This window comes from Rhinopithecus bieti, unplaced genomic scaffold (assembly GCF_001698545.2).
Source record: "Rhinopithecus bieti isolate Rb0 unplaced genomic scaffold, ASM169854v2 scaffold_1618, whole genome shotgun sequence".
NCBI classification, from domain to species: Eukaryota; Metazoa; Chordata; class Mammalia; order Primates; family Cercopithecidae; genus Rhinopithecus; species Rhinopithecus bieti.
In genome coordinates this window covers 2,122,816-2,150,642 of record NW_016803937.1, presented here as the reverse complement: position 1 = coordinate 2,150,642, position 27,827 = coordinate 2,122,816, and the positions used below count along the sequence as shown (strand labels likewise).

The following is a 27,827-nucleotide window of genomic DNA, read 5'->3' as shown; positions in this document are numbered from 1 at the left end:
TTGAGATGGAGTCTCATTCTGTCACCCAGGCTGGAGTGCAGTGGCGTGATCTCGGCTCACTGCAAGCTCTGCCTCCCGGGTTCACGCTATTCTCCTGCCTCAGCCTCCCAAGAAGCTGGGACTACAGGCACCCACCAACACGTCCGGCTGAGTTGTGGGGTTTTTTTGGGTTTTTTATTTATTTTTTTGTATTTTTAGTAGAGATGGGGTTTCACCGTGTTAGCTGGGATGGTCTCGCCTTGGCCTCCCAAAGTGCTGGGATTACAGGCGTGAGCCACCGCACCCAGGCAGCATCCCAATGTTCAATTCACATCATATATTCATTCATTAAATTTTAAATGAAATATATTCATGTGAACATTTCAAATTAAATAACCGTTGCAATAATGCCTGTGCCTTTGGTATACTTGTAAGTTAATCAGCACCATGGGTATCTAGAGGTGAAACTGCCAGATGAAGAGATACATGAATTTTAAATTTTGAAACATGTGATCGACTTGTTCCCCTCAGAGCCTACCCCAGTTCATACTTTACTCAAACACATCTGGAGGAAGTTTAAGCTGCATCAACATGGGAGATGGCATCACGGGCAATTGTTGATTCAAGGTTGCTAGCTTCTACAGCTCAGGCACGGGATCCCTGCCATTTGCCCAAGAAATGCCAAGATTGCAGCATTTGACCTTTTGGACAATAGCCAAAAGGTATTTTCCCTCAATCAGTAAAACACATGAACCCAAGTAAACAAGGTCCCCCTCTCCCACCAGGAGAGGGAGGGTTTGGTGCATCCCCGACCAGCTCCTCATGGCGGGGAGTTCTCAGCTGAACACACAGGAGCTTCAGAGCGCTTTGCTGGTTTGGATTACCAGAAAAATGATGTGAGACTGTAAATAGGCCGTATGGCTATATGAGCAGGCCACGTGATGCTTTTACTGGCTTCACAAGCAATAAATGTCGACAGCAATTTAATTATTTGCTGCTTCCCCGCCTGCCGTCTTCCCAGAGAGGAAGGGCTATCACAGAGTGTCCTCACCTGGGCTGCAGCCCTCCGAGGGCCCTAAGTGTGTGCAAGAGATGCTATCCTCAGACAGAGGGTCTGAATGCTGAACTTCCAGCCAGAGAAAGAAGTAGCAGGGGTAACTCGCTGTTTCCTTGGTTACCAATCCCCCACCCACCACTACAAACCTGCCTCAGAATTCATTACACATTACACTAAAGTGACATTGGGTGGACCCAGCACATATGGCTGTTTTCTCATTTTCCTCTTGTAATAATTCTGGGCAATGGCCATCTTTGACCTCCATGAGACCCATATTTCCTGTCTGTCAAAGGACCTGGCACCAAGGGGTCAGCAGGGGAGCCAGGAGCTAGAATGGGGTGCCCGGAGTACAAGGGCAGCTGTCACATGACCCTCAATGGCCTCAAACTCAGTCTTGAAAACAAGTTCCTCAGCAAGCTGCGCTTTGATGGTGCTCTGATCTCATCTCCTGCTACAGCTGCGCCCCCCAGACACTCTCAGCCATACTGGCCTCCTTGCAGCCCATGGTATTTTCCAGGTCTGTTCCTACCCCAGGGCCTTTGTACTGTCTACTCACCCAATGGGACTCTTATCCCATGTTTCCACATGGCTCCCTGTCTAACTTCTTTAAATGTTTTTCTCTAATGCCACCTTCTCCGAGAGGGCTGTGGGGCAACCATCCTACTTAAAGTTGTAAGGCCACCCTCACCTCCTGCCCTCCACTGCAAACTCTCTCTCTCACTTCCATGTGTTCTTTTTGGCTCCATGTCACCAGCAGACAAACATCACATTTACTTTTAAAAGATTATTACCTATCTACCTATCCCCTAGAATGTAACCTCCATGGAGGGAGGATTTGTTTCTATAGTCCTGTTTTATTTTGGTTTTCATCTTCTCTACTGTATCCCCAGAGCCTGGAGCACTGCCTGGTTCTGAGTCAGTGCCAGGGAACTGTTGGAAGGTGAGTGAACCAAGACAACGTGATGTGGCTGAGACACTGTGATGCATTCATTGACCCTGGTCCCCTTCCTGGACACACAGTCTCTTTTGTAGCTAGGTGGGTGCCGTGAGACTGATTTCTGACCAATGGGTGCTGGTGGAAGTGTTTGAGGCCCCTCCCAGGTCCAGTGTAGGAAACATCCTGCAAGTCTCTCTTTCACTTTGTCAGTGATTATGGAGGCTGCATGGTGAGGGCTGGGGGCCATGGATGAAAACAGTCTGGATCCCTGAGTCTCAGCATGGAGGCAGCAACCCTGGAGAGCCACTCACCTGAACTGGGCTTTGTACAAAACAGAAGTGAACCTTTATGGCATGAAGCTGTTGAGATTTCAGGACGTATTTGTTACTGCAGCAAAGCCTAACTCATCCTAATTAACACAGATGGGAAAACACTGGATTACAACTCAGGAAGCCCCAGTGATAAATACAGTTACTGCAAAGTAACGTATTTTTTCCTTAAAATCACTGCACTATGTGCAAGACTGCATATCAAAGTCACAAAGCTTACGGAGAAAGTGGGATTAGGAGAACAGCATTCAGAAACCTCAACAGTGACACCTCACATTACAAATGATACGAATCTAATTAAATTGGTACCAATAGTTACACAGTACATAAAGACCACAAGAGATACAATGTTTCACCTTGAAAAAGGCAAAGTTTGCTGGGGAAGGGGGTTCAGGCAGGGTTGCAGTTTTTGTTATTATGCACGGCAGAAGGAGAGTTGTATGAAATAGAAAGCTGTAACTCCGATGAGGATAGGTGTGGCCCTAACACTTGAGGTGCACTGGGTGGCCAGTAGGTATGTGTATGCATATGTGTGTATTCATGCATGTGTGTGTGCAAGTGTGTATGCATGTGTGCATGTGTGTGCATGTATGTGTGCAAGTTCATTCATGTGTATTGTGTTCATGTATGTGCATGTGTGCATGTATGCATGTGTGTGCATGTTTGTGCGTGCGTGCATTTGCGTGCATGTATGTCCATCTTGTGCATGTGCATACGTTTACATGTCTGTGTGGATGCATATGTGCATGTGTATGTTCATGCATGTGTGCATGTGTGTGCATGTGTGTGTGTCTGTGTGTCCTGCGTGTTCCTATGTGGCCTGGCTCAGCTGAGTGCAGTCATCTGTGTCCACCCAGTGTTTCTTCCCAACAAAATCATGTATAAGCCAGCTGAAATCCACAAGATGTTCAAATTGTTCCCTAAAATATCAATCGTATTAGAACAAATTCATGTTTTTAGACAAGCATCCTAGCAGAACTGACTGTGGTAGGGAGATTGTGGAATTCCTGACCTCCAAAACTCAGGGAGGGCCCAGAATCACATTTGTAACCAGCAACAGGAACTGCACAGCTGATGGTCTGCAAAGATTCCTCAGGGAACATGGCACTGGAGGACACGGGGACCACGTCTGTCCCCATTACTGCCTTAGCTCTGCACCTGACCAGTGAGAACATCCAACGAATAGCCATGGAATGGAGGAAAAGAAGGATGTGTTTACTTTGATTCAGACCATGTTTGTTGAATGAATGGAAAGGGTGGATCCGATAACACGGCATTGTCTACCGTGAGGACACTGAGGCTTAAGAATTTAGAATAGGTCTCAATCCTAGGCCTGTCTGGTTCCAAGAGCTGGGTTTTGAACACCTATATGGCAGGGCCACTCTGAATTCTGAACAAATTCTACATTAACCTGCAGGGCCTTTGAACCAGGGACTTCATCCTTCTACCCTCAGATTCCTCACAGAAAGTCATGCCAGCACTAGACCTGTGGTCAACACTGCACCCTCTGGCCAAATCTGGCCACTGCCTGTCGTGATGAATTTCATTGGAATTCAGTCACGCCCATTTACATATCCACCGTTCCTGCTTTCATGTTCCCAAGGCAGTCAAGTTATGCAGACACCAGGACAGACACCGGCAAAGCCTGCAACATTCACTACCTGGCCCTTTACAGAAAGACTATGCCAGGCTGGGCATGGTGGCTCACGCCTGTAATCCCAGCACTTTGGGAGGCCAAGGCAGGCGGATCACCTGAGGTCAGGAGTTCAAGACCAGCCTGGCCAACATGGTGAAACCCCCGTCTCTACAAACATACAAAAGTTAGCCAGGCATGATGGCGGGTGCCTATAATCCCAGCTACTCGGGAGGCTGAGATGGGAGAATCGCTTGAACTCAGGAGGCAGAGGTTGCAGTGATCCGAGATCACGCAATTGTACTCCAGCCTGAGCTACAGAGCAAGTCTCCGTCTCAAAAAAAAAAAAAAAGACTTTGCCAACCCCTGCACTACACAGCCTCTAGAATCTGCTGGGAGTTGCCATTTTCTACACCTTCACCTACGGAGAGGAAACCCCTAGTTCTGCCTTCCTCCTGCGTAAGCAGGGAGGAAGGTGTGGGCACACACCCACATGTGCGCATGCGCGCGCGCGCGCACACACACACACACACACACACACACACACACACACACACTGAGGTCAGACATTATCTGAGTGAATCACTGAGTATGCATTCAGCTCTCCCTGCCGCCCCGGCCACTGTGCCCGTATCTGGGGGCAGCCATCCTCCCAGCCCACCCTCCAGGGCCCCCTTGTCGGGCCACACCCTCCATGGGCTGAGAAGTGCAGAAGCAAAACCCTCCCTTTCCCCTTCCTCTTGGGACGCCTCTATAGCCTGTCTGTCTGGGCCGCTGTGGGCTGGAGGGAAGGCCACGGGCGTGACCTACTGAGTCAAGTGCAGGCTGCCCAGACTAAACATCCTTAATTAAGCTCCACAAAGGTTAAATGGCAATTAGACTGCCTGAGGATGGCTGTGTTCAACAGAGTGGCTCTTTTACCCCCAGGACCACAGGGAATGCCCCTCAAGAAAGGAGCACTCTTCCCCAAGGTGGGGGTGCTGAGAGCTGCCTGCCCCCACCCCCCACCACAGGTGGAAACTCAGGTTTGCCGTGGTGGGTCCCATCCATGGCTTCCTGGTAAAGGGTCGAGTCCCTGGTACGTGGAGTGTCGCTAGTGCTAATCCTCAGGGTGGCATTCACTAACCTTTCAGGCCACATGCCTTGAGGGTCTAAGGACTGAGTGTGACACCATGAACTCAGTGTTCTCTTCCCGGAACCCGTTCAGCTCTTCCTTCAGAATACATGAAGCCAGGCACTCCACACGACCCCAACACCGTTTCTCCCCTGCCAGGGCAGCAGCCTGGTCCCCAATACGCAGGGGGATCCCTTGTGCTATAGGGTAGTCCCCGCCTTCCGTGCTCAGCACCCTGAAGCAACCCATGTCCTGGGGCCACCGCACAATCGCAAGGCCCTTCACCCGGCCCCATCCCCTGCCTCCACCTCGAAGTGCCTGTCACCATGGCCTCCTTACTGGCCCAGCCCCTCCCACCTCCTGGCCTTCGCAGTCCCAATTCCTCTGCCTGGGCTGCTCTTCCCTGAGACAACAGCACGACTCCAGGTCGTGCTCTCTCACTCACTCCAGGTCACAAACCATCATCCCAGAGTTTTCCTAAACCCACTTCCCTAAACCATGGCACCCACCCCACTGCCCTCTTCAGCCTGGCCCTTCTTGAATGTCCCGTTTTCTACTTAAGCTACGGAAAACATGAAATTCAAAGGTGGGGAAGTTTTTTGGGTTTTGGTTTTTGTTTTTTGTTTTTGAGACAGAGTCTCCCTCTGTTGCCCAGGCTGAAGTACAGTGGCAGGATCTCTGCTGACTGCAACCTCCATCTCCCAGGTTCAACCGATTCTCCTCCTCAGCCTCCTGAGTAGCTGGGATTACAGGTGCGTGCCACCATGCCCAGCTAATTGTTTTTGTATTTTTAGTAGAGACAGGATTTCACCATGTTGGTCAGGCTGGTCTCGAACTCCTGACCTCATGATCCAACCGCCTTGGCCTCCCAAAGTGCTGGGATTACAGGCGTGAGCCCTCGCCCGACTGGGGAAGATTTTTAAATGTTGAAAGAGAATAAAATTCCAAATAAAGGCAAGTCCATTAAAAAATAATAAGCTCTTGATCGTGCTTTTGTGAGTATGATTTTTTGGAATCAGGTGAATGCCAGAATGGGTGGACACCGGTGGGATTCTCCTGGTCTGTGTTCCTCCCAAGGCAGAGGTGAGATGAGGCCTTGGGAGAAAGTGGCCAGGGAGGCTGGTGGCCCCAGCAAGCACGAGGGAGGAGCGAGGAGACTGAGGCAGAGAAAAGAGACCAGCCTGCGGGATGCATTAAAGACAGGCCCAGGGGCAGACATCAGACCCACTGGAGGCCTCTGAGGGGTGTGTGGAACATGCTCCCGAATCACCCACTGCCTTCCCCAAAAACCTACAGAGCTGCAGGGACCTGGGTGGCCCAGGGATGCAGGACAGGCACGGGCAGCATCAGGCCCTGGCCAGGACATTTCTGTGGTGAGTTCTTTCACTTCTTGATAATCATTCTCAAAGACACAGTTTGTCTGCAGAAGCAGGTGATTTTATTTATTTTATTTATTTATTTATTTATTATGTTTTTATTTTTTTGAGGCCTAGTGTCGCCTGTTGCCCAGGCCTAGTGTCGCCAGTGGCAGGATCTCGGCTCACTGCAACTTCCGCCTCCTCGGTTCAAGTGATTCTCCTGCCTCAGCCTCCTGAGCAGCTGGGATTACAGGCACTTGCCACCATGCCTGACTAATTTTTGTACTTTTAGTAGACACAGGGTTTCACCATGTTGGCCAGGCTGGTCTCCAACTCCTGGGCTCAAGTGATCTGCCACATCGGCCTCCCAAAGTGCTGGAGTTACAGGTGATTTTAAAGACTTTTAACCAACTTTGACAACTATTTTATTTATTTACATTTATTTTGAGACCGGGTCTCGCGCTGTCGCCCAGGCTGGAGTGCAGTGGCGCAATCATGGTGCACTGAAGCCGTGACTCCCAGGCTCAAGCCATCCTCCCATCTCAGCCTCCAGAGTAGCTACACGCATGTACCACCATGCCTGGTTACTTTCTGTGGTTTTTGGAGAGATGAGGTTTCAGCATGTTGCCCAGGCTTGTCTCGAAATAATCTACCTGCCATGGCTTCCCAAAGCGCCTGTAGTCCCAGCTACTCGGGAGGCTGAGGCAGGAGAATCGCTTGAACCCCTGAGGCAGAGGTTGCAGTGAGCCGAGATCCTGCCACTTCACTCCAGCCTGGGTGACAGAGTGGAGACTCCATCTCAAAAATAAATGAATAAATAATCACCTGCCTCTGCTGGGATGACAGGCATGAGCCACCATGCCCAGCCAACTCAGTTTAAATGTATAAAAACTGAGAGTTTTAAAGACACTCGTTGTGCTTCATCTTCCGTCACAGACAAAAGTGATGTTAAACAGACTAGGGCTGATATAAACAGACTTCAAATTCTATTGAATTTTTCTGGACCAGATGTTTCAAAAAAAAGACAGGGTCTTCTCTAGAAATGTCATACAGATAGAAGCATTGCATATGTGCCCTCTCACACCTGGCTTCTCCCACTCAGCATGCTTCTGAGCCTTGGTTGTGTTGTTACATGGATTGGTAATTCACTCTTTTTCATTATTGAGTTGATTCCATTGTACACTGAAAACAGGTGACTTTTAGGGTGTGTACATCACACTCAATAAAGCTGGTTAGAAATCAATGAGGAGGCCGGGCGTGGTGGCTCAAGCCTGTAATCCCAGCACTTTGGGAGGCCGAGACAGGCAGATCACGAGGTCAGGAGATCGAGACCATCCTGGCTAACACAGTGAAACCTCATCTTTGCTAAAAAAAAAATACAAAAAACTAGCTGGGCGAGGTGGCGGGCGCCTGGAGTCCCAGCTCCTCGGGAGGCTGAGGCAGGAGAATGGCGTAAACCCGGGAGGCGGAGCTTGCAGTGAGCTGAGATCCGGCTACCGCATCCCAGCCTGGGTGACAGAGTGAGACTCCATCTCAAAAAAAAAAAAAAAAATCAATGAGGATAAAGCTCTTCTTTGCAGGGCACATGAGCATCCCTGATCCAGGCAGCCTGCATGAGCTGAGCGCCTCCAAAGCCCACCATGACCTCATGAGAACAGGAGAACCCAACACCGGTAAGACAGACATTCAGAGGACTCCCACCAGCCAGCTTGGGTGCACTGTCAGACACCAAGCTGCTGGCAGCCAAGGCGGGCCTGGGCTTCAGGTTTCCCTACAGCCTCCCCCGATTGAGGGGATGACATCTGGCACTTTCATGGCAAGACCGGGCACCACAGCACAAGGCACGGCCACCCCAGCCTGGGGAAGACCAGGCTCCTGGGGGCCTGCAAGGCTGCAGGGTCCGCTCTGCCACTCACCCCGGCCTTCACCTTCCATGTTTCTCTGCTCACTCTGGTCCCGCTCCAGGATCACGTCAAGCTCTGCTCACCGCAGGACCCTTGCCCGTGCTGTCTCTCTGCCTGCTGCCCCTTGCTGACTTCTTTGGCCAATCCTACCACTGCGGCCACCCGCTCAGGGAAGTCCTGCCTCACCTGCAGACCGGGTCAGCCGTTCTCACAGATCTGAGCTGGGTCATGGAAGGTCCCTGCGGGACGGTGTCCAACGTCTGCTCACTGGGACGGTGTCCAACGTCTGCTCGCTGGACGGAAAGCCCTCAAGGGTAAAGAACAGACCTGCCCTGCTCACGGAAGTGCCCTCAGCTTAGGGGGGCTAAGCAGCCTGGCCCAGATCTGACCATTAAGAGCTGCACACTGAACTACAAAACTACGTTGCCAAGTGAGGAAATCAGGGATGAAACAGCCCATCTCCATTGGACCTTACTCTCCACGGTCCTCAGTGGTCCCCTCTGGACAGAGAGAGGATGAGGCTCCACTTCACACTAGGCCTGCCTGCGTTTTCCCCCAAGGAGCAGAGATGGCGTGTGCAGAGCGAGGACGCATCACGAATGAAGGAGGGAACTGAGCACAGATCCTCCCCCCATGGCTGCGGCGGCCCTTGGGGCCCCTTAGGGGTTCAAGGCCCCCATGTGGGGAACACCCAGTTAGATGCCCTCAAAGACCCCGGCCCCTCCAACAGCTGGCGACCTTTCACCCGGCTGACCAGAGGGAAGACCACCAGGGAAGTGGAGGGTTGCCAGCGAGGGTCAGGCCCCAGGGGGGCAATGGCATTTCCAGGAGGAAGATTCTGGGGGGTCTCGGGCAGGAAGGGAGGGAGCAGCGGGCAGGAAGGGCTGGGAGGCTGGACAGAGGAGAGCGATGGGATGAGGGGCACAGGGGGCGCAGCTGTGGGGGTCGCAGGGAGGAGGCTGGGTCGGAAGGGGCCTTCCACACAGCCCGAAGGTCTCCGAAGCTTCCTTCTGTCTCCCGTGTCCTTTATTTGAGGCAAGAAACTAGGGGAGGGAGAAGGCAGGAAAAGAAAAGGAGAAACAAAGATGACAGGGATAGGGAAAGGAACAGAAAGATGCAGGCACAGGACAGGGACAGAGACAGAGAGGCAGAGACGAAAACACACAGAGGCTGAGAGGAGCCCCTCAGAGTTAGGACAAGCCACAGGGCCACCTGCCCTTAGAGCCGCCGAGGCCGTCACAGAAACCTTCAGATGGGCCCTAAACGCAGAGACCCTGGAAACATCCAGAATAAGCAATAGTCGGTCGGGCCAGAGTTATCAGAAACAGCACAATCAAACCAGGCACAAAGAGCCCCTCTGCTCTCCCTCCCTCCCCATCCCTCTTCCACTTTCCCTGTGTGGCTCTCTCCCTCTCCCTCCTTCTCTCTTCCCCTCTCTCCCCCTCCCGGCCTTTCTCCCTTCTTCTCTTCCCCACTCCCTTTCTTCTCTCTCTCCCTCTCCCTCTTTCTCTCCCTCCCTTTCTCCTTCCTTCTCTCCCCTCTCCCCTCTCTCCCCCTCCCTTTCTTCCTCCTTCTCTCCCCACCTTCCTCTGTCCTTCTGTCTCTCTCTCCCTCTCCCTCTTTCTCTCTCTCCCTCCATCTCTCTCCCTCTCCCTCTTTCTCTCTCCCTCCATCTCTCTCTCCCCCTCTCCCTCTCTCCCTCCTTTCTTCCTCTTATGAATCTCTCCCTTTCTATTCTCTCTGCTCTCCCTCTCTCTCCTCTCTCTCTTCCTCTTTATCTCTCCCTTTGTCTCCCCTTCTCTCTCTCCCTCTCTCCCCATCTCTACCCACTCTCCGTCTCTCTCTCCCTCTGTCTCTGTGTGTCTCTCCCTTTCCTTCCCTCTCCCTCTTCCTCCCCACCCCCACCCCCTTCCCCGTGTTGGTCTCCTGGGTGAGGAGCGAGGCTGCTGGCTGCTGTTTCAGGGGAGAGGGTTCCTAGGGTGGAAGGAGGGCACCCACAGCAGGTTCGATGGCAAAGGCCTCTACTCGTTAGGGCCCCCTGGGCCTCACAGCACAGCCCTAATTACGGTTTCGTGTGTCATGCTATTTTGATTCATGTTTCCTGTCTGGAAAACAGACTGGAGTGTTGGGCCCTGGGCCAGGACAGGGGCCGGGAGGGCAGGGGCAGGAACCTGCCCGGTCACTGACCAGAGCCCACTGCAGGAAACGGGAACTTTCCAGGGAGGCAGAGCTACAGTTCCCGCCCCACCCCCCTACACAGCCTGAATGCACACGGGGAGGACACCACTGACCTCTGGCTTGAAGCTGAGTTCAAATCCTGCCTTGCTCAGCCGCCCCTTCCAGCTGTGCAGCCTCAGCCCCTCATCCTCCCTGCTGGCCTTGCTGGTCTCATCTGTGAATGGGAAGGCGCAGCACTGCCATGGGGCACGTGCAAAGTCCCTAAGGAAGCCTGGCACATGCGTGGTTTGTTTCGTTGTCACCAGTATTCTAGTTGTCACTTCAGAGCAGGCGTGAGGCTGGAAAGCGGGAGGAGGAGGCACGGCAAGTGCAGAGTGTCGGCTCAGTGCCCACTGTTCTCGTCCGTAAATGGCTTTGCATCAACACCTCCTTCATGGAGTCCTTGGGCAGAATCAATGGGTCCATCCATGTGCAGGGCTCAGAAGAGCACCTGGCACAGAACATGTGCCACCAATGTGAGCTCCTGCCATCACTGCCACAGCCTCACCTCCATCACCATCAGAAGCCTGTGAAGCTCTGCTCTGGCCCCCATGGAGTTTCCACAGCCTCCAGGGCGGACATCACATGCGTGCCATGGGCACCTGCAGCAGGGGCCACGGAGGTCTCCCCACCAATACGAGTCCTTTCTCAGAGAGTCCCCAAGATTGCGGCACAGCAGCGGGCAGAGAGCCCCACCCCTCCCTTATCAAAGAAGCCAAGAGCATCCGAGCCAGGATAAGCCCTCGGAGAACATGTTTGGAGGCCACAGGCACCTTCCTCTGATCAGTAACAGACAAGCCCCGAGCTCCTTCACATGCCAGACAGGTTCAGGGGGCAGAGACAGGCAGCCCCTGCCCCCAAGGGCTCACCATCTACTGGCGGGTGCCATGCCAACAGCACAAGGTCATACTGGGTGTATTATTACTCATGGCCAAGGGAGGGGACAAAGGCTGCACCCCCACACACAGAGACTAGGAGGAAGGAAAATGCACCAGGGGGCTGTGCCCACAGCTGGGAAGCATGGCAGTAAATCAGCATTGGCAATGATTTCAAAAAGAATCACATCACATGTGTGTTGTTAAGTGAAACGACCAAGGTGCAGACATGATATAGATACCTCTATGGAAACACAGTGTGTAATGCGCAATAAATCATATAGACACTCTATGGACACACCACGTGTACATGCACATAATAACATAGGACACGCTCCAGGGGCACGGACACGTGCTGTACATGCCCATACATACAACATATAGACACGCTCCAGGGACAAGCACATGTGTGTAATGCGCATACATAAACATATGACACGCTCCAGGGGACACACCGTGTGTCATGCGCATAATAAAACATGCATTTACATGCAATATAGTATGCGTGTACATGTTCTTACATGCATCACATATCAATGCATGTAAACTTGTGTTGCATGCACACATAACTGGAGCACACACATTACATGTGCCATATGCTATTATACGTACACCCATATCATGCATCATACTATACAAATGCCACATACATTGCCACAGTGCAGGCACACACATGACAATATGTGTATTCACATATGTAATATAGATACATAGCATGTACGAAGGGAAGAAAGAAAGATCTGTTTTATGAAACAGAGTGTCTTCACAGATGAAACCAAAACATGGCCGTTATGACCACAATATTATTTACCATAACAAGGAAAGGAAGATGAGGCCGGGGGCACGGTGGCTCACACCTGTATTCCCAGCACTTTGGGAGGCCGAGGCAGGGCATTACCTGAGGCCAGGAGTTTCAGGACCAGCCTGGCCACATGGTGAAACCCCTCTCTACTAAAAATAACAAAATTAGCTGGGTGTGGTGGCTACTTGGTGGAGGCTGAGGCAGGAGATTACTTAACTGTGGAGGTGGAGGTTGCAGTGAGGCTGAGATCATGCCATGCACTCCCGCTTGCGCGACAAGAGAGAAACTCTGTCTTAGAAAAAAAAAGTAAGAAGGGAAGGGTGACACATGTAACAACCTGGGAGGAGCCCTGAAAACATGATGCGAGTGGAGGCCAGTTACAAAGGCCATGCAGTGAGCTTCATTCCTATGGAATATCATCAGAGGCAATCATAGAGAGGGAGGACGCAGTTTCGTGTTTGCCAGGGGGCGTGGATTCGCTGCAATGGGCATTGGGGAATCTTTTATTTTGGTGTAAGGATGTCTCAAGCTGATTTGAGGTGATGGTTGCACCACTTGATAAAAATTACAAAATCTTTGGTTGCACCACTGAAATGAGTGAACTTTATGATGAGTTAATTTCCGCAATCAAGTTGTTCTTAAAGAGACTCTGCTTCCTGCCCAGTGTGCTGCATGGCGCTCAGAAGGGGCCAGAGAATCGGTCACTGGGGCTGCTTGCCTGCGGAGGGGGCGGGGTATGGGTGGCCTATGGGACTGGAGCAAAGCGTCTCGCAGCCCATCACAGGCTTGACTTTCAACTGTGGGGAACATTTGCCATTCGATTCACCATTTAGGTAAAAACAATAATGTCCATCTGAGGGGCATACATCCTACACGTGGCCATCCCAGACCGGACACAGCGGACACTCCCCAGTGTCTAACCCAGGAGTGGACTCCAGTTCTCCTGAGCCCTTCCAGTGCGTATCATGGTGAGACCGGGTGGGGAAGCAAGGGGAACTGGTTAGTGCTTTTTCTTCCTTTGCTCTAGGAGAGGAAGGACTGCTGCCTTCAGTGGCTGCCCTCCGATTTGCTGAGAGCCTCTAGGCACAGCAGTTGCAGCCACGAGCCTGGGTGGGAGGACTTGAAACATCTTCACTCACTGAGCCCTCCTCATCACCATCCCCATGTTAAAGAAGAAAAAGCTGAAGTGGTGGAGCAGAGATCCGATGATTTACAGTTTCAGGTGCCTCTGAAGGGAGCCCAGGGCTTTCAGGGCCTGCAGAGTTTGAAGGCACCAGGTAACTCCTGACTTAGACCTCCTGCCCCATGCTCTGTTCCCAGCACAGAAGTGGCCACAGGCCCTTTACTCATCTGCCCCTCTGGTGGAGCCAGAGAGAAACTGGGAGGCCCAGTAGGAAGCCCTTCTGCCCCAGTTCACCAGTGCCTGCCAGTCTAAACAAAACCACAGCCCTAGAAGCCCCTAGTCCCTTTAATTAGACTCCCACTGTTCTGCCCAGGAGGACCTCAGACTTAACTGTACAATGTGTTAACCTTCTTGGCTATTCTTGAGCCAACACTTTGGGAATATTTCACTGGAAAAAAACAATAGCCTTATAGTCCAAGGGTGGGAGTCAGACACAAAGAAGAAACGGATTCTTTATTATTGGGATAAAAGTCAGATACTAAAAAGTCACCCCTTTAAAGTATGCAATTCAGTGGTTTCTAGTATATTTCCAAAATTGTGCAACCATTAGCACTATCAGATTCCAGGACATTTCCATCACCCAAAAAGAAACCCCATGCCCACTGGCAGCCACTCCCTGTTCCCTCTCCTCCTGGCGCCTGCTTTCTGCTGTCTTTGTGGATTTGCCTATTATGGAAAATTTATAGACATGGACTCATGCAGTATATGGCCGATATTGTTTGGACATTTGTTCCCTCCCATATCTCATGTTGAATTGTAATTCCCAGTATTGGAGATGGGGCCTGGTGGAAGGTAACCGGATCATGGGGGTGGATTTCTCATAAATGGTTTAGCACCATCCCCTCGGTGCAGGTCTCCAGACAGTGAGTGAGTTCTCGTGAGATCTGGCTATTTAAAAGTGTGGCACCTGGCTCTCTCTCTTGCTCCTGCTCCAGACATGTGACATGCCTGTTCCCTCTTCACCTGCCACTGTGATTGTAAGTTTCCTGAGGCCTCCCCAGAAGCCAAGCAGATGCCAGCACCACACTTCCTGTACAGCCTGCAGAACTGGGAGCCAATTCAACCTCTTTTCTTTATAAATTACGCAGGCTCAGGCATTTATTTATAGCACTCCAAGGATAGTCTAATATGGTGGTCTTTCGTGACTGGCTTCTTCCACTTAGCCTGATGTTTTCAAGGTTCATTGATGTTGTAGCTCTTCATTCCTTTGCATGTCTGAGTATTAGTCCACTGTGTGGATAGGCCACATTTTCTTTACTCACCAGTTACTGGAGTGGTGGGCTTCAGCTGAGCCTTGGGGTGGGGGTGGGAAGGTTCTAGGAAGGAGGCACCAGGCAAAACCCCAAGGTGGGTACAGGCGTGGCCCCCAGACCATAGGAGCCTGTAGGAGGGAGGGCTCTCAGGCCACCAGCACTGAGCGGCCTCTGCCAGCTGCACCACCTGGCGTCCATCCATGATGATAGCTGCTTGGCCATAACAGCTGCCCAACAGAGCACTGAGACACAGGGCAGGTGCAGGTAAACTCGCCTCAGTGTGTCCACTTGTCACCGAGGTGTCCACTTCAACAGACACCCAGAGTGCTCACGAGCTTTTTCTCTCGAATATCTACAAGCATATTCTGGGTAGTAAAATCCCAAAGATCAGTCCAATGCAGAAAGGTAACCCCTGGAAACGACCTTTCGTGCATTCATTCACTCAAATCTTTACGGTCATGTGCTACATGTTGAAGATGCAGCAGTGAGCAAGAGACAGCAGCCCCTACTGTTGCAGGGCTCACAGTCTGATGGAGGAGCCAGATGTGAGACAAATAAAAACTCAGGCTGCAAACCACAATGGGAGCTGGTGAAGAAGGGACAGGAGGTAAAGATAGAAAGCACTGAGGAAGGGGAGGACCTGCCTTGGATTGGGTGGGGGGGAAAGGGGCATTTAGGCCAAAACATGGGGGATGAAAATGAGTTGACCACGGAAAGGGCCAGGGGTGTTCCAGGCAGAAGGAATGTGTGGGTGTAGTGTTGGGAGGGGGTCTCAGATGGGAAAGAGTTGGACTGAGACACTGATGGGCAAGGCAGGGGAGGCGCAAATGAAGTGAAAAACAGAGGCACCATCATGGGGCATTTTCCCATGGAGGTCTGAAGTGGGAGGGGCTGTGGGTGCAGGGAAGGTGGGGAGAGGGATCCAGGGTCCCTGGAGTTGGATAATTCCCTTTCTAACATGTTAATCTCTTTATTTGGATTACTATTCATAAAATGAAATGACATCCCTTCCAAAAACATAACTTGAGCCGGGAGGGTGTAGTGGATCCCGACTGTAATCCCAGTATTTTGGGGGGCTGAGGTTGGTAGATTGATTGAGTCTAGGAGTTTGAGCCTGGGAAATATGGTAAAACCCTGTCTCTACAAAAAGAAAATACAAATATTAGCTAGGTATGGTGGTGTATGCATGTAGTCCCAGCTATTCGGGAGGCTGAGGTGGGAGGATTGTTTGAGCCTGGGAGGCTGAGGCTGCAGTGAGCCACAACTGCACCACTGCACTCCAGCGTGGGGGACAGAGTGAGACCCTGTCTCAAAAAAAATATGTGTGTATACGTGTGTGTGTGTGCGCGCGTGTGTGTATAAAAAATTTGAGCCAATGTTGGGAATAAAACCTTACATGATAAAGGCTGGAGAGCAATGCAACTTGGATAATAGCGTTAACATTAAATAATGATATAAAGCATTATATTTGTTAGGAACATACAAAACGAGCTTCCCAAGTGCAAAAGGACTTCCGGGGTGCACTGTTTATCCCCGTGGCTCCCCGCAGGGGGCTAGCTCGGAAATGCCATTCGTGCACTGTTGAATGCACTACATTCGTCCATCCATTGCTTCGCTCATTCAAGGAGCCCATGAAGCCACAGGGACAAATCCACGGGTAAACATAGCAATGATATAACTAACTGCTGGACCGGCCTGAACAAGCCGTTGGATTTAAGGAATCCGCAGAGCGCAATGACTGGATGAGTTTTGGAATCGGGCAGACCTGGATTCAAACCTCATCAAATGCTCCCTGTGCAATGAACCAGCTGCCTGGTCTCCCTGGGCTCCCGTTAATGGGTCCATAAAAACCTGCCCCACAAGGGGGCTCCCATTGTTAAAGCAGCCAGTTCCAGAAAGCAGCTGGCACAGTCCCTGGTGCGCTGTAAGAACAGGCTGTGGCCACTATTGTTGCTGTAAAATAAAGATATTTTTGCTTAAAAGAGAACGAGAGCAAACAGATCAAAATGTTAACAAAATTTACCCCAAGTGTTAGAATCACATGATTTTTATTTTCTTAAAGATAATGTTCTGAATTGCCCACATTTTCTACTATCAACATGTAATTTTTACGGAACGAGAAGGAGCGAGTTGAGAGTTTTTTAGACGGAAGTCCATTGCATCTGACAGTCCTGACCTCCACTGCTTGGACAGAAAGCGCACAGCAAAGGACCGCAGGAGTCAGCGCCGGCTCCTCCCAGGCCCCAGGGAAAGCAGCTCACAATCCTGCCAACACCCAAAGTGAGGACTCTTTCTTTCCATGACTCCTCAAATCCCGCCCTAATGAGCCGCGGGGGGTCTGCTGGGGCAGCTTGAAGGTCAAGACCAAAATCCCACCTAGAGAGAACGCCCGGCTGTGGTTGGCACCTGGCGGCCCACCTAGGAGGGACGGTGGACCTGGAGGCCACAGAACCGAGGCCCACCATCCTGACCAGCCAGGAGGCGTGGGCACCCGCCTCTCACCAGTGGGCTCCCTCCGTGTTGAAAATGTCCCCTGCACACAGGGACACCCAGGGCGACCTCCCAGGAGGGCCAGGGTTGAGGACGCTGTGAGATGATCCAAGGGCAGAGCACTGTTTCCGTGTGTTTTATGAGCCTCACAATCCCTCCTCCCCTCTAAGCCAGTGCAAAGATCCTTATTTAAACTATAAATTGAATTAAAACTCACATTTAATATGCAGTTATGGTGCGGTTAATGGTTTTATGGGCCAGGCTGTTGCCTTCCTATTGCTTACAATGTTGTCCTTTACGTTTGCCAAAACCAGGCTGCTCGAATGACCGAGCGGATGCCAAGTTATTAACAATTATTACCTTTTACAGTCATTTTTGGCCCTGGCATGCTTTTTTGGTGGTCTCATAATTTCAAAACAGAGACCTTTGAAATCTTACCCCGAGACCAAACGGGCCTGCGGACGGCAGTTCCTCTCTCCCAGCCGAGTCCGGCCCATTTCCCATTGTGAGCTGTTTTTCCGCCCACACACCCCCAGCAGGAGTTCCAGCCTATGCCACAGGCTGGCTTCCCAGAGGAGGGAGCCCTCTGGAGTCAGGGGCCCCTTCTCAGGGGCACACAGGACAGCATGAGCCCCACCGTTAGTAGGGATTGACGACCTCAGGGGACTAGCCTTCCCAAGGTCACCCAGGCCAAGCGCCGAGGGCACACCATGGCCCCGTCACAAAACCACAGCCTTGCCACCCTACACCAGCCATGACCCTCACGGAGCTTTCCTCAGCCTTGCACATCTGGTCATGCCTGTCATTATACCTCATGCATGTGTGATCTGGAGACAAGGTAGAGTTCACACGTATGTGCATGAATGTGTGTGGGTGTATGTGTGTGTGTACATGTGTGCATGTGTGTGGGTGTGTGTACATGGGTGCATGTGTGTGGGTGTGGGTATATGTGTGTACGTGTGTGCATGTGTGTGGGTGTGTGTACATGTGTGCATGTGTGTGGGTGTGTGTACATGTGTGCATGTGTGTGCGTGTGTATATGCATGTAGTGCGTGTGGGTGTATGTGTGCACATGTGTGCATGTGTGGGTGTATGTGTGCACATGTGTGCATGTGTGGGAGGGTGTGTACATGTGTGCGTGTGTGGCCATGTGTACATGTGCGTGTGTGTGCACATGTGTGCATGTGGGTGTGTACATGTGTGCATGTATGTTGGTGTAAGTGTACATGTGTGCATGCCTGGGGTGTATGTGTGTGTACATGTGTGCATGTATGTGTTGGTGTATATATGTACATGTGTACATGTGTGGGTGTGTACATGTGTGCATGTGTGGGGTGCATTGTGTACATGTGTGCATATGGGTGCAGGTGTGTGTACTTGTGTGTGTGTGGACATATGTGCATGTGTGGGTGTGGATGTATGTGTACATGTGTGCATGCATGTGTGGGTGTATGTGTGTATATGTGTGCATGTGTGTGGGTGTATGTGTGTATATGTGTGCATGTATGTGGGTGTATGTGTGTGCACGTGTGCATGTGTAGACAGATGACAGAGCCCATCATATGACCACCAAGTTCTCAAAGCAACTTTTATGAAATACATCTTCCTTAATGGATTCTGCTTTAAATATATACAAATATGTATATTTATTATATATATTTATACATATATAACTTTTAGATATATAATATACACATATTTGTAAGGAATTACATAAATATACAAAAACTCCAATGGGAGAAAAAAAGTACACATCATTCTTCCTTTTGGGTCCCCCATTCTCCAAAATTCAACAGTTAGTTCTGAATTTTGAAGGAGCATGGGCAGGAGGCACCAGGTTCCCTAAGCAGAAAGCAGACAGTAAATCACAAGGGCGGGGTCTGAATGTTGTTGTTTACGCCTCCTCAATATCTCAGTGGGAAAACTATAGGTGTTTAGAAGCCCAAGGGCATGTCCTAACCCAGTGGGACTGGACATTACTTCTCATTCTCGGCCTCACAGCTCTGCCCACACGTGAGGTCCATGGTGAGCTGCTCACCAGCACCCTCATTAGTAGCAGGCACCCGTCAAAGCACTTCAGTCTGTCAAGGGAGGAACCAAATGTCCACAGCAGTCTGATTCCTAATAGTCTCACAGTGGAATAAGCCCCATGTCCAGCTGATGAACAGATAAATAAAACGAGGTCTCTCCACACAATGGAATATGATTCAGACATGAAAGGAAATGAAGTTCTGGCACAGGCTGCATCATAGATGAACCTTGAAGCCATGATGCTGAGTAAAAGGAGACAGGCACCAAAAGCTGCATCGTGTGTGAGTCCATTTCTCTAAACATCCAGGACAGGTTGATCCACAGGCACAGAAAGCAGAGAGGTGGCTGCCCGGGCTGGGGAGAGTGGGAAGTGGAAAGCAACTGCTCACTGGGTGCAGGGATTTTCTTTGTGATGATGAAAATGCTTCGGAGTTACACACTGGTGATGATGGTACAACTCTGTGAATATGCTAAAAACCGCTGAATTATATACTTTAGATGGGCACACTGTATGGTAGTTGAATTTTATTTCAATAAGGCTTTCAAAAAAAATAGTTGGCTGCTGCACCCCAAGCATCTCCAGCCCCTGCTGAAGGCCCTCCAGTTCCAGTGCCTGGGTGGCCCTGAGGTTGACTGAGGTTTCCTGGGTGGCCATTACCCTACCATAGGCGCATCAGATTCCTGGAGAGACAACCCAAAGTACAAGGTGTTTCTGCAGAGTGACACCGGTTGGGTATTAATTTCTTAGGGTTCCTCAGGAGAATCGCCTCTGCTTCAATTCTGCTCCACAGTGCAGTTGCCGCTCTGCAATGCAACTTGTTTTCTTTGGTTCCAGACTGGCCACCCCATGAGCTAAGACTGTAGGCCTTTGGGACAAAGCTGGAAGCTGCTGCTGAGCCGTAACAGCAATGGGAATGCAGCTTTGGAGCTGTGTTTGGAAAGTAGGTGTGTGGATGGCTTTAACTCTGTGTTTTTAATGGTTAGTGAGACCTTTTCATCTGCATCAGCCCAGCACCTAAATGGCTGTACTGAGAAAAGTCAGCTTCATTCTATAGAAGATAGCCTAAAAGAAGGGGCCATGGCCAATTGAAATGGACACAAAGTCTTTGCTCCTCCTCCCTTTGAGAGGCAGAGTCTAATTCTTCTCCTCTTGAATCTAGGCTACCCTTGTGACTTGGTTGGCCAATGAACTGTGATAGTGATAAGTTGGGACATCCAAGGACTGATCCTAAGCAGGCTTCCACCTTCAGTGTTTTCTGTGAACACACTGAAGGAACCTAGGAACCTTGAGCTGATATGTAAAAAGTTCACCCACTCTGAGAACACCCTGCAGAGGCCATCTGTAGGTGACAGTAGCTGAGCCAGTCTTCCAGCTCTCCTTGCCAAGGTGCCAGACATGAGAGTAAAGCAGCCTTGAGACCCTCAGAATAACCCATCTGTCAGCTGAATATCACCAAGTGACTTCCATCCATGTGACAAAGAGCAGAAGAATCACCCAGCTGAGCCCTGTCCAATTCCTGACCCACAAAATCAAGATACAGAATTAAATGTTTTACTCCTAATTCCTGCTACCCAAATTCCTGGCACTATGTTACCTTGCATCAGAAATTCTCAATGTGGGTGATACTGCTGCATAGAGGGTGTTTTGGAAACTAAGGGCATTATTGGTTGAAACATTGCTGGGGTGTTACTGGCATTTACAGAAGGAGGTGCAGCAAGGGCCACTTGGCATCCTGCAATGGTCAAGACAGCCTCATTCAACCAAGAATTTGACCCACACCCTGTGCAACTTTTGGCACTCATAGAGACGAATGTTCATTGAGTAATTATCTGAGCCTGGGACATGGCTCTTTTTACACACAGATGCAAAGCATTTTTTAATAATTTTAACATACTCTGAATATTTCAAATATGTAACTACCACATAAATCAAAGGAAGACTACAACTCATGTGGCTTGTAACCTCATTAAAAATTGTTTAGAAAATTACAATGAAAGTTGGCAAGCCCTTGTGGTATCTGAGTCACCCACATGCACTCAGAGGAGCTGCTTCTGAGGCTACCACCCTCTTGGCAAATCTGCGAGCCCATATGCAAATATACTTATTTAATCCCTATCTAAAAATCTTAAATATCAATAGACAGGCCTGACAATATGTCATCGAGTAGTATCTTCTTTAAAGTCCAAATTCACTCATGATAGGTAGAAGCAGCTGACTACTTGGTTAAGACTTCTAGCATAGATGACCCTGAGCCCTTACATATTGAAATACATATTTCAAATACAAAAGATCCTTTTGTTTTCATTTGAGTTACAGCATTATTTTTGAAATTCCATCTGTAGGTACATGATGTTATATGAATTCCATTTCAGAATAAAAAGGAACTGTTATAAAATAGTTGCATTAGAAGGGATCCTTGGGTTTGACAAGGTTGAAAACCATTGTGCTACATGGGCATGGGTCCCTGGTGCCATCCAGGGAAGAGTGGAAGTTTCTTGAAAAAATCATAAGACCCTGTAGATGCTGTAATCCTGTATACAGAGGGTAAAATCCATTGACAAAATATGTCTTTGACTTGCCCAGAGCACACCTTGGCTATCATCCTTGCCGCCTAACTGCTGTGTGACCCGGAGCAAATCAGGCCCCTCTCTGAGCTCTGGCTTTTTTTGTCTGTACTAAGAACACCTTCCGGGGGACTCAAAATCCCTAACAAAAAGCAATCACGCTCTTTCCTTGGGGAAACCCCAGAAGATGATATTTTGGACCCTATTGATGACAGGTCCTTCCATACAAAAGCCAGGGTGAGAAAAGGTCTGGGCATTGGGAGGGAAAAGAGAAAGCTTCCATCTTCATCCTTAGAATCAAAAAGCACCATTTCCCATTCACCCATGTTAAAAACAGAAAAGAAAAAAAAAATCCCACAGCACACGAATGCCTCAGAAGATGCATCACAAGGCTGTTTCTGGAAAGAAAAGTGGGGGAAAAACTCGGGCTTTTCAGCCTGTGAATAAAAAGTGTCCTTTAGCAGGCGATAATTATATACAGGAAGGCAATTAAAGTTTTAATAATTTAATTACCTTCCTGCAAACCCATCAAGGGAAAATGTGGAGTGAAAACATTGTTGAGGGCCAGCAGCTGCGATGAGGGGATCAAAGGCTGTGAGACAGCTCGGCTCTGAGGCAGTTGACACATTAATTTTTACGGGCTGACCACCGTTATTAATAGAAGAAACTAGATGGAAGTATTTTTCCACGGTGGGGGGGACCACATCGTCATTTGATTCCTGATGTTACAGCAAACACAGTTTTGGCTTCTCCCTGGAAATGAATCTTGTTTTCTTTGACCTTCACTTGGCTTGAGGCAGGGCCAGCTTCCAAGACTGAGCCTCACAGAGTGGGCTCCCCGCTCAGGGCTGCCGTTTCAGAACATCAACAAGAAACCCGGACAGGAGATCAAAGGGAGCCTGGCTGGAAACCACGGGACAGGGTGGGCACGGCCAGGCACTGGAAGGCAAGAGCACCTTGTAGCTGCCCGCCCGTTGATGGGGCCAGCCCAGGCTCCCCAGCCTCAGGCACCCTCTCACCCCATCAGGACAACGCCTAACCAAGGGCCACCTGTACTGGCATTTACGTCACATCCATCTATTACTTTGTCATTGTTGTTTTACTGTAAAATGCACATAACATTTATTTTAACCCCAGTAAAGTCCACAATTCATCGGTATTAAGTACAGTCACAGTGTTGTGCAGCCATCACCTCTGTCTGGTTCCAGAGCTTTTCATCACCCCGAAAGGAAACCTCATCTCCATAAGCAGTCACTCCCCACACACCTTCCCCAGCCCCTGACAACCACTCATCCACTTTCTGTCTCTAGGACCTCCCTCTTCTGGGTATTTCATATCAGTGGGATTGTATCATATGTGGCCCTTTGTGACTAATTTATTTCACTCATTACTTTTCAAACTGATATAAATGCATATATATATATACCCACATATATATGCATATATACATATACAGAGATGGGGTCTCACTCTGTCACCCAGGCTGGAATGCAGTGGCACAATCACAGCTCACTGCAGCCCAACCTCCCAGGCTCAACCAATCCCCCCACTGCAGCCTCCCAAGTAGTTGGGACCACAGATGGTGCCAGCATGCCCAGTTAAATTTTTATATTTTTTGTAGAGAAGGGGTCTCACTAGTATATGTTGCCTACGCTAGTCTCAAACTCCTGGGCTCAAGCGATCCTCCTGCCTTGGCCTTCCAACCTAAATGCCACCAGGCCCAGCCTAAATGCATCTTAAAATGAAACTTCATGTTATCATCAACAATAGAAGCCAGCCGGGCACAGTGGCTCACGCCTGTAATCCCAGCACTTTGGGAGGCCGAGGTGGGCAGATCACAAGGTCAGGAGATCGAGACAATCCTGGTTAACATGGTGAAACCCCATCTCTACTAAAAATACAAAAAACTAGCCAGGCGCTGTAGCGGGCGCCCGTAGTCCCAGCTACTCAGGAGGCTGAGGCAGGAGAATGGCGTGTACCCGGGAGGCAGAGCTTGCAGTGAGATGAGATTGTGCCACTCCACTCCAGCCTGGACGACAGAGCGAGACTCCATCTCAAAAAAAAAAAAAAAAAGTAAAGAAAAACAATAGAAGCCATCTATCACCTACCATAAATAGAAATCAACTATAAAAAATTAATACAGTGAAAATAAGTTCTCATCACCAGTTGCTCAGTTCAGAGAACATTTGTTGAGCTCTTCCCATGCCCTAGTCACTGAGTTCATCATTGCCACAGGAAGCTGGGACTCAGCCCTGCTGGGAGCTTCTGAGGAACTTTTCAAGCTATACCTGAGTTGTCCTCTAAAGCAGCCATCCCCGGTCTTTTTGGCACCAGGGATCGGTTTCATGGAAGACAGTTTTTCCATGGACGGTTGGGGGAGATGGTTTCAGGATGAAACTGTTTCACCTTACACCACCAGGCATTAGATTCTTGAAGGAGCACACAACCTAGATCCGTGCATATGCAGTTCACAGTAGGGTTTGCACTCCTATGATAATCTAATGCCACTGCTTATCTGACAGGAGGCCGAGCTCAACTTGCCAGCTGCTCACCTCCTGCTGTGCGGCCTGGTTCCTAAGAGGTCATGGACCAGTACTGTCCTCGGCCTGGTGGACTGGGGACCCCTGCTCTAAAGGACAAGAGGCAGGGATGGACTCCCATTCCCTAATGGGTCTAGGGATACCTCCTGGGGAATTCACCTTCCCCACCCTTCTGACTGCAGCTTGGAGATTCCTGAGGCCTGCAGGGTCCTGGGAAGGGATGCAGTTGGCATACATGGAAACTGTCCACAGAAATCAGAAGTGGGCTGGCAGGATGTAGCAGAAAGCCCTCACATGGTCTGCAATATGGAAATCATTTTATGTCAGTTTGTAAATTTCTGATTCATTCCATTTTACAGCCACATAATATATTATTGTGTGACTAAACCGACAATGATTTAATATATTTTTATTGATAGATCCTTAGGGTGCTTCTATTTTTTTGCTATCACCAACAATGCTGAAATTGAAATAGTTATAATCATTCCATCTGTGTATGAGTATAATCTTAATCTTAATATAATATAATGAGTTATAATTATTCCATCTGTGTATGAGTATAATCTTAATCTTAATATAATATAATGAGTTATAATCATTCCATCTGTGTATGAGTATAATATAAATGTCTAGAACTGAAATTGCTGGGTCAAAGGATATGTGACTGTACATCTCAATAGGTATTTCCAAAGTGCTTTCTTTAGAGATGCTGTCGGCTTATCCTCTCACCAACAATTTATGAAAATGCCCATTTCTGCATCACCAGTACGGTGAGGTATTCAATTCTGGCCAATCTGATAGGTGAGAAATGCATATACTTCACTGTGGCTTTAATTTGCATTTGAGATTTGCATTTAATTTGCATATTCCGATCTCCATTTTGCAGATGAGAAAACAGACTCAGAGAGGTTAAGGAACTTGTCCACGGTCACAGCCATCAAGTGCAAAGCCAGGATTTGAACCCACATCTACCTGGCTCTGTGTCCTGGGCTTGTCCCTCTCCTTTCCTGCTGAATCTCACAGCATGTGATGTATCCTGTCACTTGTGGATGTGGCTCACCCCACAAATGGAGTGGAACCTCCTGGCTGGCAGGCTCTATCGCACTTGGTGCCTGGCTCAAGGTGTAGAAAATGAACGCCCCAAACACATTTCTGGTGACATGGCTGGATTGGATTTTCATACCTGCAAAGCCACAATGTAGCCTGAGATCAAGGAAGCCACAAAAGGAAAGAGAAACCCCTCACGACAAAATGGCCAGAGTCATTGTCACAGAGAGACCTTCATGACCTCATGGCTTTTGCTGACTTCCCTGAACCCCCACTTTTCAGCAGGGTGGTCACGGCTAGGCTGAAAGATGATTCATGCCAGTACCTCAGGGGCATCTCCAGAACAGGGAATAGCTGGAGATGAGGAGAGTCAGTACCTGGATACAAAGACCTGGGAAAAACTGGCCACACGCAGCGGCTCACGCCTGTAATCCCAGCACTTTGGGAGGCCGAGGTGGATGGATCACGAGGTCAGGAGATCAAGACCATCCTGGCTAACACAGTGAAACCCCATCTCTACTAAATATACAAAAAATTAGCCAGGCGTGGTGGCAGGTGCCTGTAGTCCCAGCTACTCAGGAGGCTGAGACAGGAGAATGGTGTGAAACCGGGAGGTAGAGGTTGCAGTGAGCCGAGATCACGCCACTGCACTCCAGCCTGGGTGACAGAGCAAGACTCTGTCTCAAAAACAAAGAAAGACCTGGGAAAAACCACACACTCTGGGCGGGTGGGTTTCATATCCCACACGTTCTGGCAAAAGCAAGACTGAATATTTTTCAGGGTGTTGTGTATTTAATAATGTTTTGCAAGTGCTAATGAACAAAGGATTCAGAAGACATTCTGAGCAGACTTTCCACAGTCCTAGGATGATGGAGAGGGCACAGGCAACCAGGTATGCACAGTGCATGTGAGGGACTCAGAGCACACCATTCCCCACCATGTGCTTTGCAAAGATCAGCCTTGTGGTTCCAGTTTATCCGTGAGAAAGTGGGGTTTCAGAGTGGCAATGTGGCCTGCTTGAGGTCCTGTGGTTGGAATGGCAGATCCTGGGATGGCCCTAAATAAATTCAGTGTTCAACAAGTACTTCTCGAAGGCCCCCTTTCTGCCAGTCATGCTGCTAGGACCAATGCTGCAGCTTTAAGACAGACAAGTAGATGGGGAGCACGAGTGAGTGGGGCTGGCTGTCCCTTTTGGCCCCCTCAGTGCTCTCTCTCAGGGGCCTCCCCAGCCACTTCCCAGCACCCCTCTCCAGGGCTGGAGGGTCCACCAGGGCTTGCTACTCTTGGGCACTGGCCGGATCCTGAACCCCGTTCTTGCTAGAGCCTCATTTTGCCCCCTCTCCAGCTGCAGAGAGCATCTCACATGTCCTGGAATGCAGCTCCACACTCCATGCTGAGTAGCAGGGGGCTCAGAGGCTGCCAAGACCTCCTCGGCAGTCCTGCTCCCTCGCAGACCCGGCCTCACAGATCGAGGTCGCATCTGCAGCCATGGGGCCGGGCGTTGAGCCTGACAGCCTTCTGGGCTCAGCAGGTGCAGGGTGTGGGCCTGCAGCCTGGATTCCAAGAGTTTGGACACAGTGAGTCCTGAGCTTGGACACAGTGAGTCAGCCTCCGCCCTGACCCCAAGCCTGCTGGGCAGGTTTACGCCCAGTCCAACCAGGCCTGGAAGTAGAGACCCCACAGCACCACGTCTGGGCCCCTACATGGTCTCGAGGCTCCTGCATGATCACAAAAATAATCTAGACTGTCTGAGTTTGGCTCCAGCCATCCCCTTTATAGCCTGTAAGGGAGGCTACCATTCAGATCTCCCTCTGTCAGGCACAGGCAGGGGAGAGTAGCCAGGAAGAGACCCATTCTTCCTCAGACGCCTACCAGTAAGGCAGAGGAGCCAAGGGAGCCACCAGCGTGAGGTGGGCCATTAGCTGAGAAAAATCCACTGAGTCTGGGGGCTCCTTAGGCAGCCAAGCACCTCTTTTCCCCTCCTCCAACCCATAACCCTTCCTTTATGGAATGGCCCCTCCTCCCTTCTGGTGGGGTTGCCAATCATAGGACTCCACCCTCTGGCCATTGTGATTAGCCAAAGAACAGCATGTGACTCAAGCTAGACCAATCATGTTATTCCCTGGGATTTTTCTATGTGGATCTAGGGGGAAAAGAACTCCTGTGGGATAGCCGTCCTGAGAGAAGGGAACCAATACACAAAAACAGAAAGGGAAGACAGAGACAGGGTCCTGATAGGACTGCAGTCTCCAGGTCTGGGCACCTCTAAGCCACCTCCCCACCTGCCCTTCCCATGAGCCGAGGCAGTGCCCTGCTTGCCTCATGCCGTCTCGTATGAATTCTGACCATGCGCATTTCTTGAGCACTTACAAGATGTCAAGCACTGTCCTGGGTGCTGCACGTGGATTAACACATTCGACCCCACAGAAGCCCTCCTGTGAGGAAACACTATTTATGTCCCCATTTTATAGCTGATGAAACAAAGCATGCAGAGTTTGCATTCATCAGGGTTC

The 27,827-nt window shown here is 49.9% G+C and overlaps 1 long non-coding RNA gene across 1 annotated transcript in view; it reads right to left on the bottom strand.

Moving 5' to 3' along the window:
- LOC108520843 (uncharacterized) overlaps positions 1 to 11,384 on the bottom strand; it is a 90,002-nt gene extending 78,618 nt beyond the window's left edge. The window contains exon 1 of the long non-coding RNA XR_001883037.1: positions 10,603 to 11,384. This is a non-coding gene — a long non-coding RNA (uncharacterized LOC108520843). The remainder of the gene's footprint in view (positions 1 to 10,602) is intronic.
- Between the last annotated feature and the right edge of the window lie 16,443 nt (positions 11,385 to 27,827).